We start from the raw sequence: 14,939 nt of genomic DNA on the forward strand, positions 1-14,939 counted from the left end.
TATCAGTCATACTGAGCCACTAATTAAGGCATCTGTGCTGAACTGGTGATATCCTGAAAAGCTGGCCTCTTTGCGGCCCTAGAGGACAGGCCTGCTCTATGATTAGATAATGGTCGTTGTTCTAATCAAGCATGAATGTGCGGAATTGGGGCAGCTTACAATGTGTAATTTTGACTGTGTTTGGTTTCAGCATTTTGAACAACAGAGACAGGACAGGGGATTGGTGAAGAACTCGCAGGCACCAGTTGACTCCTCCCCTCCATAGATGCCAGATTTGCATTGCACATTATTTTGAATTGTGGGTGGGGTGGGGTGGGGGGGGTTATGATAAGTGTTAAAACTCCATTTTGGTTTTGATGGCTGCTGTGTATGTTTAGTATTGTTGTATGTGTGTGTACCTACATTTTGTGTGTGTATAGCGACTGTTGTGTGTGTACACAGAGGGAGCGGAACTGTATGGATATAGATATATGCAGTGTATGCGTCAATTGATGTGGTTTCATGTATGTACCATTTGTTGGTCATAAAATACATATACCTAACTATACAAAAATGTCTCTTATTTATGTAAATTTCATACAGCTAGCCTACAATAGTAATAAGCAACGACCATTAAGACATTACTGATCAATAATGTTGTTAATGTGTTAAAGTCCCTCTACTTCGCATCTGGCCTTCAACTCTTCCAGCTAGGACATTATTAATGAATATACATATCATACATTATTTGCTCAAATCACATACTCATTGTTAACAAAAATTGATAATGTGTTAACATAGATAATATACTAAAATATATTACATGGATTCTATATTGAAATACATTAGACACATTATTTACATACTGTACATAACATTCATTAGATACTTACATAGATGGCATTTCTTCCATTGTGACATGGATTAGATTTCTTATATCAGCTATATTCAAATTAATTTAGGATAAATCATAGGAGTACAATTTGGGAGATACTCAATGAAAATATGTTCTTACCTAATAAATGACCATATAGCTGATCATAGTTGGCCACAATGCCCGTCACAAGGGCTCTATTTTCATCCGAATTAAAATGTCGATTTCGGCTACCGGTTTTTTTTTTCTCTGAGCACGTGCAACCTTTGCACGTGGCTGCTGCTGACTGGACTCCCCTTCTTCCAATGGAAGAGACTGCAGGAGCATTGCACCATCAGACAACCCACCACCACCAGACAACCCACCACCACCAGACACCCCACCACCACCACTCCCGTGACTCACACTTTCACTCACACGCCTACTCACATGACCACCACTCATCCCAGCATCACTCACCCCAGCATCACTCCCCTCTCTCCCACACCTACTCACATGACCAGCACTCACCCCTGTATCACTCCCCTCTCTCCCACGCCTATTCACACGACCAACACTCACCCCAGCATCACTCTCCTGACTCCCACCACTCACCTCAGCATCACCACTCACCCCAGCATCACTCCTCTGACTCCCATGCCTCCCGTCCATACCTCTAGCAGTCACAAGCAACACAAAAAGAAATTAAACCTCAAGCTAACTAAACACTTTCAAACAGACAATAACAAAAAGTTGTAAAGAAAATATAACAGCACAAAACAAATCAATCAACAAGTATATCAATCTCTCTCACAATGCACAGCTCTGTCTGTCACTCCCTCTCTCTCTCTCCCAACAACACAGAGAAAGAATATAAACAAATGTAACCTTTAAATAGGCCGCTCAATCACGCCATTGGTTGTCTACTCGCGCGATTCAGAAAGAACGACATTGGCGGTGCGTGCGAGCCATTTCAACATTCACGCCAAGCTATTCGCCATCTTGGCAAATGGTGGTGGTGCATTGGTTCGCCAGGGATTCGGCCCTTCCTGCATACAGCGAGTGTAACACGCCAAAAACATGGCGAATTCAAACCCTGCCGAATGCAATTTTCCGCTGCTTAGTGCATAGACCCCTTAATCTACCCATTACCTCCTAGGCTGAAAAGACACTGAGTTGGACAAAGAGGAAATTTTTGGAAAAAGCGAACAAGCCAGATACCATGCTAGCAAAGAAAATTCGTAATAAACAACAAAATTACACAATTCACAAAATTAAAACTAGAACGGGAGAATTGACCGCAAATTGCAAACACATAGTTGGAGTTTAGAGCATACTACGAAAGATTATATGATGGGAAGAAGATGAGACATAACGATAATACGAGCAAAGCACTAGAGAAATTTCTAGCAGACTCGGATTTGCAAGGATAACGAGGTTGGAGCAAGAGTTCCTAGAAAAAGAGTTTACAGCAGAAGAACTACAAGAGGTAGTTGCAAATCTTAAACCTGCAAAAGCTCCGGGCCCAGATGGATTTTCAAATCTCTATTATAAAAAATATATAGGGATTCTGACCCCGCACTTATTACGGATGTATAATAATATTCTGGCGGGGGGGTCCTTTTCAGACCAGATGCTGCAAGCGTCCATCTCGGTGATTCATAAACAGGGCAAAGACCCCACCAACTGTCCAAGCTATAGGCCGATCTCATTGATTAATTTGTATGTAAAAATTTAATTCCAAATTGATGGCCAATAGATTGTGTACTATTCTACCCAGGCTGATTAATCCGGATCAGGTTGGTTTTATCAAAGGTAGGCAAGCGGCCAATAACACTAGAAGAATAGTTGATATCATAGATTATATTAATACCAACAAGATCCCAGGAATCATAGTAAGCTTAGATGCTGAAAAAGCCTTTGATAGAAAAGATTGGCCCTAGCTGGATGCCACGCTTGCAGCGTTTGGAATGGGGGATAAAGTTTCATGGGCAATCAAAGCACTGTACACAAATCCGACGACTCGGGTAATCTATCAGGGGTTCCCGTCAAAATCATTGCAAATTAAAAGTGGCACAAGACAGGGCTGCCCGCTCTCGCCCCTGTTGTTCGCCCTCTGTACGGAGCCACTAGCATCCCACATTAGAAGCAATAAGGATATCACGGGAATCCAAATTCTTTCCCAGGAATATAAAACAGCATTATACGCGGATGATGTTATTCTGACATTGTCTAGGCCCCTGGTCTCTCTACCTAACCTCTTTGACCTGTTGGAGAAATGTAACGCGATTTCAGGATTTAAAATAAATCAGGCAAAATCGGAAGCTTTGAATCTGAATCTCCCAAAAGACACCGAAAAATTAATAGAGATTAACTTTAATTTGAATTGGCAACCCAAAGCAATTAAGTATTTAGGAGTTAATCTGACCAAGGAGGTGAAGTCATGTATAAGGCAAATTATCCTAAACTCTTGCAGTCTTTGAGAAAGGAGCTGAAGGAATTGGCATTGTATGGTGTAACAGGGGAGTTATCCCTGTTCAGGAAATGTGCCTCTAATATAGCAGTGTGGTGGTTAACTGCTGGTAGTCAATTATCCAACACCACCTGCCTGATTAGCTTCTTAGAAAAGCCTGTCTTTTGAGACAGGAAGGGAGATTGTTCCTGAGTCTCACAACTTGTGAGACTGACCATGGGGACAGATGTCTTGAGCCTGCCAGAAGAATAGCAGAGCCGCTTTCAGGTTTAGAGGAAAACACCTCTAAACCTGAGTGCTGACAAAACCTGACGAAAAAGGCAGCAACCCAGGAACAGAGAAGACTTTCCCTCCAACCACTACAAACAGATAAGACTTTCCTTTTATAAGAATTTTGGTATACCTGCTTATATCAAGATATATGTTTGGAGCAGGGAGACATGCTTATCTAAAGGGAGTTGTGGACCATAGGTTTCACTAGAAATACTCCCAAGTGAATAGAAGCTTTGTTTGACCCCTTGTTTGGATGGTTTTCTGATGTTAAGGAAACAGGCGTAATAAAAGCCTCATTTCATTTCACCATAACCAGTCTCCCTTGCATACCTCTGTGCGCGTTCCTTCTACATATGGCATCTCCTGGATTGGAAGAGTTTACAGCGTTAACATGAACCTTCTTCCCCGTCTACTATATCTTTTCCAGACACCCCCATACCCATAGAAAGGGCAGAAATTAGAGACATGCAGACACAGATTTTTAAATTTATTTGGAAAAACAAAAAAGCAAGAATAAAAGCAAAACACTGTTGAGGCCCAAAACTGCAGCCGGACTAGCGGTACCTTGCTTGTTCTCATATTATAGAGCGGCCCAATTGAGTCAAATTGTTTAATGGCATTCAGACCTGAAATTACACAGATGGGTGGATATAGAGAGTGAACTATGTGCCCCATTAGAAATTCACAACTTAATTTAGTACCCAAAATCTAGACTAAAGAAGATCTCGAGACCGCTGTCCTCAATGACCAACTCATTTGCAGTTTGGGAAGCAACTAAATTTAGATGTGCTCTGACCACTAGGAGCTCACTGGGACACCAATATTTGGAAATCCTGACTTTGCTCCGGGGCTGGATGAGTGTAATGCTTGTATGCCCGCAGACCTGGCCAGTCCTCAGTACAGAGAGTATAACACACACCCACAGCAGTGAGGGTGTGCCCAGAGTGTGGTAAGATGCGTTGCCGGGCCTGGTGAGAAAAAGGGTTAACGATATACTTGCTGAGTTCGGGGTACCAGAAGTTGGAGGGTTAATGTCCAAGAGCCGTGGGTCAGGAGCAGGAGAAAGAAGCGTAGTGAGGTCCAAAGCTGAGTCCAGGGGTAGAGAGGTACATGTAGTCAAACCGAGTCGAGATCAATCCAAGGGTATCCAAACAGGGGCAGGGACAGGAACAAGAGCTGTAACAGAGAACAGAGCTTGGCATAGACACTGCACACAGGAACCACAGAGAAGCTATGCAGAGCGAGGAAGGAAAGGGCAGACTGGGTTATAAAGGAAGGAGTGTCAATGGTAGCAAGGGGTGGAACGGAGGCCTGTCTGGGTGATCGCAGGGATAGGTCCATGAGAGCAGGGAGGGAGACAGGGGTGTGATCCATGGTAATCGCCTGCAGGCGATGGGGGGCAGCGCCAGCGGCGCAGAAGGGCTGGTAAGAAGATAGGGTGCACGCGCCCTCTGTAAGGCTGCCGTGCGCGCGCCCTGGTCACGTGCGTGTGGATGCGGCGTTCGCCGCGGAGGAACGGCTCGGCGTGGGAGCGGGACAGGTAAGAGGCAGAGGGAGTGGGGAACTGGGGCAGAGAGCCGTAGTAGGGCCTGAGGTGACGGGGACCCACTGAGGACGTGTGTCCCCCGATCCGTTACAGAACCCCCCCCCCCCTTGAGGATCGGACTCCGGACGATCCACCCAAGGTTTGTGAGGAAATTTCCGACGAAATTGTTTGAGAAGTGCTGGAGCATAAATATGATGATAAGGTACCCAGGAGCGTTCCTCTGGGCCATATCCCTTCCAATGAACGAGGAACTGAAGTCTGCCCCTGGACCAATGTGAATCAAGAATGTACTTGACTTCGAATTCCTGTTGTCCTTCTACTATGATGGGATTGGGTCTCCGAGGATGGTCCGGAAAATGTACATTTTTGGACAAAGGGTTTCAGAAGGGACACTTGAAACACAGAGTGTATCTTCATGGTGGGAGGAAGCAAAAGTCGATATGCTACCGGGTTGATCCGTTCGAGGACTTGAAGGGACCCAAGAATCTAAGAGCCAATTTCTGGGAAGGAGTTTTGAGCTTGATATTTCTTGAAGATAGCCAAACTCTGTCTCCAGGTTTGTATTCTGGGCCCACCTGATGTCGCCGATCTGCTTGCGTCTTTTGTTTTTGGACGGACCCTTGCAAGGCTCTTTGAATCTTTTCCCAAGAATTTTGTAGATTGGAGACGTGAGTATCCGCTGCAGGAACACCAGAGGGGAGGGAGGAGAGGGGAAGACTGCTGGGATGGTACCCATAGTTAATGAAGAAAGGCGACTCTTGCATGGACTCGTTCTTCAGCGAATTAATAGCGAACTCTGCCCAGGGTAATAGGTCCACCCAATTATCTTGAGATTCTGACACAAAGCATCTGAGATACTGCTCCAGGGTCTAATTCATTCTCTCCGTCTGGCCGTTGGTCTGCGGGTGGTAACCCGAGGAGAAGAGGAGGGAAATGCCAAGTCTTTGAGAGAACGCTCGCCAAAACTTTTAGATGAATTGAGTACCTCTGTCTGAAACAATGGAAAGTGGCACGCCGTGTAATCTGAAAATTTCCTTAGAAAAGATGTCAGCCAAGGTAGTTGAATTGGGGAGACCCTTGAGGGGTATAAAGTGTGTGTGCTTGGAAACCCTGTCCACTACCACAAGGATTGTATTCATCCCCTTAGAATTTGGAAGTTCCACAATAAAGTCCATGGAAATATGCTTCCAAGGCCACTCCGGAATAGGAAGAGGCAGGAGGAGACCAGAAGGTTTGTGTCGGGCGGACTTGCTCTGAGCACAGACTGGACAAACTCTGGTGAAATCAAAAATGTCCTTGTTCATTTTAGGCCACCAAAAGGTCCGTTTAATAAGATCCACTGTCCTCTTGAAGCCTGGATGACCAGCAGATCTAGAAGAATGCCCCCACTCTAGGATCTTGTGGCAAAAACATGGAGCAGCGTACAGACGTCCTTCTGGCACCTTAAATCTCCTAGGGATATGAGCCTGGGCTTTATTGATCTCATCCAGGATATCAAAATTATTGTCAGAAATAATTTACTTTGCGGGAAGAATCGTCTCAGAAGATTCGTTAGATCCTTCCTCCGTAGAGATTTGGCGAGAAAGAGCATCGGCCTTGATATTCTTGGTACCTGGAATATATGAAATCGTGTAATTGAAATGAGAGAAAAACAGTGCCCATCGTGCTTGACGGGATGCCAGACGACGAGCCCCCTCAATATATAATAAGTTTTTGTGATCAGTGAGAATGGCTACTGGCTCTTTGGTACCCTCGAGGAGATGTCTCCATTCCTGCAGGGCTAATTTGATAGCCAAAAGTTCACGGTTCCCAACATCATAATTTTTCTCGGCCGAAGAGAATTTCTTGGATAAGAATCCACACGGATAGAGTCTTTCTTGTGGAGAAGATCTTTGTAAGAGTACTGCCCCAGCTCCTGCATCAGAAGCGTCTACCTCCAGGGTGAAAGGAAGGGATGTATCCAGATGTCGAAGGATGGAGGCGGAGACGAAAGCTCTTTTGAGGAACTCAAAGGCATTGATGGCTTCAGAGGACCATGCTGTAGGATCAGCACCTTTTTTGGTCAGAGCAGTAATGGGTAAAGCGATAGTTGATAAATTACAGATTAATTTTCGATAGTAGTTAGAAAAGCCAAGGAAACGCTGAAAGGCTTTTAGGGAATTCGGCAACGGCCAATCCAGAACAGACTTCAATTTTTCAAGATCCATGGTGAAACTTTTATCAGAGATTATATAGCCATGGAAGGCTGTGGAAGATTGGTGGAAGAGACATTTCTCCATCTTCGCGTAGAGGCTATTAGCACGAAGCCGACAGAGAACCACCTTGGTGTGACGAATGTGTTCTTCCAGGTTCTTGGAGAAAATGAGTATATCGTCTAAATATACGACGACGAAAATTCCCAGAATCTCCCGGAAAATATTCATAAATTCTTGGAAGACGGCAGGGGCATTGCAGAGGCCGAACAGCATCACTAGGTATTCATAATGACCCGAACGCGTGTTAAATGCAGTTTTCCATTCGTCACCATCTCGTATTCGGATAAGATTGTAGGCTCCGGTCGAGTTTGGAAAATATAGAGGCTCCCTGGAGCCGGTCAAAGAGTTCCGAAATTAGAGGAAGAGGGTACCGGTTTTTAACTGTAATCTTGTTAAGCCCACGAAAGTCGATACAGGGTCTTAAAGAGCCATCCTTCTTTTTCACGAAGAAGAAACCTGCCCGGCGGGGGAGGTGGAATTCCGAATAAACCCTTTCTTGAGATTTTCCTGGATGTAGGTCGCCATAGCCTCGGTCTCGGGCACAGATAAGGGATATGATTTAGACTTGGGGAGTGTGGTTCCAGGAATTAATTCGATGGGGCAGTCGTACGAACGATGAGGTAATAGAACTTCAGCCTGAGTCTTGTTAAAGACATCCGAAAAGTCTTGGTATACCTCTGGCAGGGAAGAGAGAGAAGGAATAGTGGAGTTGAGACCAGCGAGCACGGTAACGGGAGGAGTGACCGTCTTCTCCAAGGTAGAAGTCCACTGGATCGGTAGTTCGTTGGTCCAATCAACATGCGGGTTGTGAAGCTGGAGCCACGGCAGTCCCAAAATGACCTGGACAGTAGGGGAGTGGAAGACATCGAAGATAACTTCAGTATGACCATCCGCGGTGGTTAGGGTGAGGGGAATAGATTCCCAAATAATGAAGGTTGGTTTGAGCGGTCGACCGTCGATAGCCTCCAGGCAGATGGGTGACTTCTTCTTGACTAACGGGATTTGGTTGTTGCAGGCATAGTCGTGATCTAAAAAGTTGCCACCAGACCCGGAGTCGATGAAGGCTTCAACCTCTACCTTAACATTAGGACCCACAAGAGTTATGAGGTGAAGGATTCACTTCAGTAGCTCATTGGGGGAAGAGGGGCAAGGAGAAATGGTACCCAGTAGAAGCCCCTCTACCTTTACTGGGCGTTCCCGTTTCCCGGTTTCAAGCGACAGTGACGTAGTTGGTGTTCCGGCGGGCCGCAGTAGTAGTAGAGACCCTCATCTCGGTGGCGTGTTCTCTCAGCGGTCTGAAGCTGTTGGCTACCGATTTGCATCAGTTCGGGGGCGTCCAACGCAGGAGTAGCCAAGGAAGGAGACCTAGGAGAAACAGGACAGGGCGAGAGTAAACGGGGCGCTGGCGCTCGTGGCGTCGCTCTTGAATGCGCTGGTCCATCCGGATGCTGAGGGCAATGAGATCCTCTAGAGATGAGGGACAAACATGAGCTGCGAGGTCATCCTTGAGGGATTCGGACAAACCCTGCCAGTATGCCGCGGCGAGAGCCTCATCGTTCCACTGGGTTTCTGCAGCGATGGTGCGGAACTCCACCGCGTATCTTGTAGTGAACCTGCGACCCTGGGAGAGATGAAACAAGGAAGAAGCGGCAGTCTCCCTACGCGCTGGTGTGTCAAAGACCAGCTGAAACTCTCGCCGGAACTTGGGGTAGTCTTGGGTTATGTCTGATCGGTGTTCCCAGAGGGGAGAAGCCCAAGCGAGAGCGTCACCAGTGAGCAGGGCATAGACATAGGCCACTTTAGAACGACCTGAGGGAAACCGAGATGGGGACATCTCGAACTGGACGTCACATTTGTTCAAGAATCCCCAGCAAGTAAGGGGGTCTCCGGCATACCGGTTAGGAGGTGGAATACGTGGTTCCAAGTTGCCCATAGGTAGTGGGGCAGGAGGGGACGGTGCAGCTGGAGATTCCCGCAGGGAGAGTTTAGAAAGTTCTTGCGCCACAGCGGTAACTTGGTCGCTTAAAAATTGCCAGTGATCCATAGTGACACCTTGGCCCACCTCATGGGGGTCTGCATTTGTTGCGCTCTGCATAATGTAATGCCTGTATGCCCGCAGACCTGGCCAGTCCCCAGTACTGAGGTGGATAAGGGTATAACATGCACCCACAGCAGTGAGGGCGTGCCCGGAGTGTGGTAAGATGCGTTGCTAGGCCTGGTGAGAAAAGAGTTAACGATATACTTGCTGAGTCCGGGGTGCCAGAAGTCGGAGGGTTATTGTCCAAGAGCCTAGGGTCAGGGGCAGGAGAAAGCAGCGTAGTGAGGTCCAAACCGGAGTCCAGGAGTAGAGAGGTACACGTAATCAAGCCGAGCCGAGATAAATCCAAGGGTATCCAAACAGGGGCAGGGACAGGAACAAGAGCTGCAACAGAGAGCAGAGCTAGGCATAGACACTGCACACAGGAGCCACAGAGAAGCTATGCAGAGCGAGGAAGGAGAGGGCAGACTGGGGTTATAAAGGAAGGAGGGCCAATGGTAGCAAGGGGTGGAACGGAGGCCTGTCTGGGTGATCGCAGGGATAGGTCCATGAGAGCAGGGAGGGAGACAGGGGTGTGATCCATGGTAATCACCTGCAGCCGATGGGGGGCGGTACCAGCGGCGCGGAAGGGCTGGTAAGAAGATCGGGTGCGCGCGCCCTCTGTAAGGCTGCCGTGCGCGCGCCCCGGTCGCGTGCGTGCGCCACGGAGGAACGGCTCAGCGTGGGAGCGGGACAGGTAAGAAGTCGAGGGAACAGGGAACCGGGGCAGAGAGCCGCCGTGGGGCCTGAGGTGACAGGGACCCGCTGAGAGGCGCGTGTCCCCCGATCCGTTACAATCAGGGACACTTTATACTCTGGAGACAGAGTGGATATGGGAGGTTGATGGATCTGGAAGGAAGAACTACTATTAAGACATTTACACAGATTCAGTCAGATAAAGGCATTCCTAGCACAGAATTCTTTAGATACCTCCAGATCCGGGCATTTTACACCAAGCACACTAACCGTCCTAAAGTGACAAATTTTGAATCACTCTGTGTGCGTGGACATGACACACAGGGACTTACATCTAAATTGTATAGAGAAGTAATTGATCCTGGAAATGGAGGTGGACAAAAACTTTACTACATGACACAATGGGAAAAAGATCTAGGGGAAACACTAGAGGACGAAGACTGGACGGACATTAGCAAAAACCTCGATCTGCACGACGTTAAAGGAGAACTCATTTAAGGTATTAATGAGGTGGTACCTCACCACGGTCAAATTATCTAAATTCGTACCGGCTTACTCCCCCTTGTGCCCAAGACAATGTGGAGAGCCCAGGGACCTGTTGCACATGTTGTGGCCTTGCCCTCGATTGCACCCGATCTGGGAACAAATTCAGATTTGGCTAAAGGGGATTTTGGGCCTCGCAATTCCTCTAGATCCCTGGTTATTCCTGTTAAATAAGCCACTGGAGGGCCTGTCAAGAGCAGGGAATAAATTAATCGCCCACTTTGCGACGGCAATGAGGTGTTAGACAGCGGCATTGTGGAAACAAAACACAATTCCATCTATAGAGAAGATTCGGAATAGAATTTGGTTTGTCTGCCAGATGGAGAAATTGACAAGTTTGGTCAATGACACTGGCTCAAATTTTCAAAGTCTGGCTTCCATGGTTGGCGCAAACAGACATCGCAGGGGTGAGCAATGCCACCATTTGGCTATGATAGAGAAAGGTGAGTTCTCCTTTGACAAATGGTAGTAAAAAATGGACGGTGACAGAAGAGACAAATGGACGTTAGAAAGGATTCATATAGGAAGGTCAGATATGACACACGTAGCACGCAATGGTCTCGCAGAGCAGGCGGAATCACCCAAAATGGAGTTGAAAATCATGAGAGGAAGCGGTCCACATTGGAATTAGCTGGTGTGAATTCAGGTTTCCCGTCCCACCCCTCTCCCCCCCTTCTTTCCTAATGTGTCACCCCCCCCCCCCCGAGTCTTTGTTCAGTGTGTTTATATGTGAATTTGTCTTGTCACATAAAAAGGTGCGGGCGTGTTACAGAACAGATTGAAAGTGTTATAATGTGTATCACAATTGCTGTACCTTTGAAAAGTGAATAAAATATAAAGTTGGAAAAAAAATGACAACTCTATAGTACTTAGAAAAGCTGATAAGGGGGGTGCCCTAGTGATTATGTCAGCTATTAAGTACCATCAGGAAGCTTTGAGACAGCTTGATGATTCAGGTAAAAATTAACTAAAAAATGATTAACCCTATATCTCAGCGCAAAAAAAAAAAATATATATATATGTGTGTAAATACAATAAGTGAATAATAAGCTTACTGCTAAGTGAAAGCTGCCAAAGGGTCTCTGCCTAACAAATTCCTCACAAACTCATTTCAGACAATAATACAAAAATGCAATGACCCGGCGCTCCAGGCTACAACAATACCCCAGTCCAATGATTAGTCCAAATGGATATGGAAAGTTCTTTTCAATATTCCAGCTGATGGAGAGATGATGATCCAATTCCTGGCTGTTAGTTTAGGACTCCTCCTAGTGAATAATAGACAAAAAGGAAGAGACCATTGCGCAGCCACAAGAACCAATAAATGACTCCACGACAGATTAAAGTATTGAACTTACAGACTTTCTATGCTGTTGTTCCTTTGAGACAACCTGTGCTTTAAACCTTTTCTCTTTCAGATATCACGAATCCCACGTGTTGTATGTCATTCATCCAGGTTTTCTATCTGTTCACAGCATTACCACTCAGACATGGTTCCCATGTGTTCCCAGAAAGGACATAACATAGAAGATGATGGTGCAGATTGATAAAAATTTATTACAATGAAAAATAAAAACAGCCAAAGGCTTACTCACATAAACCAGGCTGTGTTAAAACAGCTGACAACGTGCCGTCCGCAGCTTGATACAATCAGGTATAGCAGGCTTCTGGGATGATGGCACTTTTGTTATTTGCAAACCCTGAAGTGGCGTCTATCTCTATGCAGTTGCTCTGCGAGATCCGCCCCCTCTATTTGCTATTGCTATCTCTATCTCAGCTTGAGGTGGCCAGCACTACACACTGTGCTCTGCTCTCCTCTCTGAGTAACCGCTGTCAGCCCGCGCGCAGCTCAGTGACGTCACACTATGGCGTCTCTCCTGATCTCTCTGCTCCTGATGACCGTGTCAGTTCTAGCTCCTCCCTCTCCATACGCGTTTCGTGACGCAATGTGGTCACTTCATCAGTGGAATCCAGTGGATGTAGTGCTGGCCACCTCAAGCTGAGATAGAGATAGCAATAGCAAATAGAGGGGGCGGATCTCGCAGAGCAACTGCATAGAGATAGACGCCACTTCAGGGTTTGCAAATAACAAAAGTGCCATCATCCCAGAAGCCTGCTATACCTGATTGTATCAAGCTGCGGACGGCACATTGTCAGCTGTTTTAACACAGCCTGGTTTATGTGAGTAAGCCTTTGGCTGTTTTTATTTTTCATTGTAATACATTTTTATCAATCTGCACCATCATCTTCTATGTTATCTCCTTTCTGGGAACACATGGGAACCATGTCTGAGTGGTAATGCTGTGAACAGATAGAAAACCTGGATGAATGACATACAACACGTGGGATTCGTGATATCTGAAAGAGAAGAGGTTTAAAGCACAGATTGTCTCAAAGGAACAACAGCATAGAAAGTCTGTAAGTTCAATACTTTAATCTGTCGTGGAGTCATTTATTGGTTCTTGTGGCTGCGCAATGGTCTCTTCCTTTTTGTCTATTATTCACTAGGAGGAGTCCGGAACTAACAGCCAGGAATTGGATCATCATCTCTCCATCAGCTGGAATATTGAAAAGAACTTTCCATATCCATTTGGACTAATCATTGGACTGGGGTATTGTTGTAGCCTGGAGCGCCGGGTCATTGCATTTTTGTAGTATTGATGATTCAGGTACCTATTGTCGTTTGAAAAGTAATTCTACGTCTACCTTTGTGGACGAACTAAATCAACTGATTTTTCTGGGTAAAAGTACATGTACACTTTCTAATAAGGAATGTGCATTTTTGAGCCACCCACATCCCGTGATTCAAGTGTTCCACCATCTCCCAAAGATCCATGTGGGCAAGAGAGAGAGAGATTAAGAGAGGGAGGAGAGTGTGAGGGGAGTGAAGGGAGAGTGAGAGAGGGATGAGAAGAGAGTGAGACAGAGGGAAGCCAGGAGAGTGAAGGAGAGGGGGGAAGGGAGAGATTGGAGGAGGTGTGACCAAGGGGTGTATGTAAGAGAGGGGGGAAATGGAGAGAGGGGGGAAATGGAGAGAGGGGGGGGGAAGTGTGACAGAGGGGTTTAGAGAGAGTGAAAGGTGGGAGGGAGAGAAAGAAAGACCGGGAAAAGGGAGAGAGAGGTAGAGGGGGAATGTGTGAAAGAGAGGGTGGGACTCTCATGGGCCACCACAAAAGGGGAAGAAGTCACCTCCCCACACTCAACAAGCCAGGGCCCCACTGGAGACTCAAGACCTGGGCCACAGGAAAGCTGTTGGCTGCCCTGACAAAAAGCAAACACTGCATGATAAAAATGTTAAGACATGCTACACCCTAAACATGTTCAGTATGTTCTTCTTGTTACATTTTAAAATACATTGTTTATTGTAACTTTTGTTTAAGTATATTGTAGTTATCAATGGTTAAAAATGTAGAACAAGTCTTCATGTTGTCCCTTTGGTGGCCCCTTATGGTACAGGAAGTTCCAGATGTCATAGACATCAAAATCATTTCACTTAAAACTTTCAGCTCACTCTATATAGCAGAAAAATACAATGGAACTAAAGATCTAGCAGCAGAGATACTTCTAAAATTGGGGTTCTGTTACAGCTAAAGAAACTTAGGGGACAATTCACTAAAATTCGATAAGTGATTTTGCATGTGTAGCTATTCACAACGCTTCGATAACATGTCAAAAACGGATACCGTTTTTTAATGAGCATTAGGACTCTTCCTCTGACAAGCCGTGTGGTAGCTCAACAAATGCTGAAACTCACATTTTGTGCCAATAACTTTAACTGTATATTATGAAATAAAGGTTTACGTGAGGATTTTAAGTTTTTGTATAAACATTATCTGTGTATACTAATCAGGCAATTTTGTTGGGAGGGGCCTTGTTTTTGCAGCTTAGCACTTTGCAATTAGCATGAGCAGCAAACACTATTGATTGAGGCTTTTATTGTACAACTGTGCTAGCGAAGCCCCTGATGTCCAGTTTAGTATAAAGGTATATTCTAGTAAGCACTTAGTATGACCCCAGACGAAGTCATTTTAACGAAACATGTTGGACCTTTTGATCCTTTGAGGCAACCATATCAACCCTCTAAGGAATCCTGATTGGGAGACACCAACGGAGGAGACTACAGCCTTGTTCCTGCTTTTGCATGCTGAGTAGCTGAGCAGCTGATTTGGGAGCAGTCACCACGGGAGGAGGGTTGAAGTGCGCCCAAAGTCACTTCTTGCTCATATACCAGCAGGAAGAGTGTG

The sequence above is a fragment of the Ascaphus truei genome, chromosome 9 (assembly GCF_040206685.1).
Source record: "Ascaphus truei isolate aAscTru1 chromosome 9, aAscTru1.hap1, whole genome shotgun sequence".
Taxonomy (NCBI): Eukaryota; Metazoa; Chordata; class Amphibia; order Anura; family Ascaphidae; genus Ascaphus; species Ascaphus truei.